Source organism: Penaeus monodon, chromosome 27 (genome assembly GCF_015228065.2).
Source record: "Penaeus monodon isolate SGIC_2016 chromosome 27, NSTDA_Pmon_1, whole genome shotgun sequence".
In the NCBI taxonomy this organism is placed as follows: domain Eukaryota; kingdom Metazoa; phylum Arthropoda; class Malacostraca; order Decapoda; family Penaeidae; genus Penaeus; species Penaeus monodon.
The window spans coordinates 18,331,221-18,332,193 of NC_051412.1; positions in this window are offsets into that span (position 1 = coordinate 18,331,221).

The window sequence follows — 973 nt, forward strand, 5'->3', positions numbered from 1 at the left end:
GCAGACGCATTTCAGTGCCCTGTCGCGTTAAACTATCCAAAATCACTTCGTCAAACGCACTGTATCAGTTTCCCATCCCGATCGGCTGAAAGGCTTGCCAACAACTTTCTCTAAAAACAAAACTAGTCAGCTGAAAAGATTCCATTGAAAACACAATTTAAGTCGAATAAATTACATTAAAAGCAAATCTCGCACTTTATCCCTGCTAGAGTATAAAGTCTAGGAATAAATTAAAATAATGCTTTCATGTCGTCTCAAGGACTGGACGAATCAAGGTAGGCATTTTTTTCCAGGATATTGACAGCTTTAATTAATTCATCTCCCCTTCCGCGAGATTTCGGCAAGCGGTTACTATGGTAACCGTATAAAATTACAGATGCACCGCGATTTAATCAGCATCAAACGCGCACATTAAATTTCAATTTTAAAGACTCATGTTCGCAAGGGATGATTTTACAAGCTTTACTTTTTTTCGTCAACGTATGTAAATTAATTAAAACGTGATACGAATGGAGGCACACACGGACGTAACTTCAATCTGGTACCCGTCTCAGCTGTAAAACCCTTTGACATGCAATCGCTATAAAACGCAACTACCAATGTCGTTCTTAATTAACCTTATACCTCCGACAAGTTGCCACATCAACAGAGTACTGTGCATTTAACACAATACTAATAACACTACGCAGTTACATCCTTATATCAACATCGTACAACAAACAAACGCACCTCACAGCCCAGCACTCCCTGCCGCACACAACCAACAGATGCTACCATATGTATCAACAGTTACCATTCACGCCGTCCACCGCAATGGCGACTCTGATCCAGGGCACATTCGCTACTATCACAAACACCCATAACTGTCACACGCGGTCAAATCCATAACAATAACACAAATGTGTTATTCTTACAGTGAGCAGCACCCATCCAAGCATTACATAAATATGACACTCAGAAAATTTATCTTAGA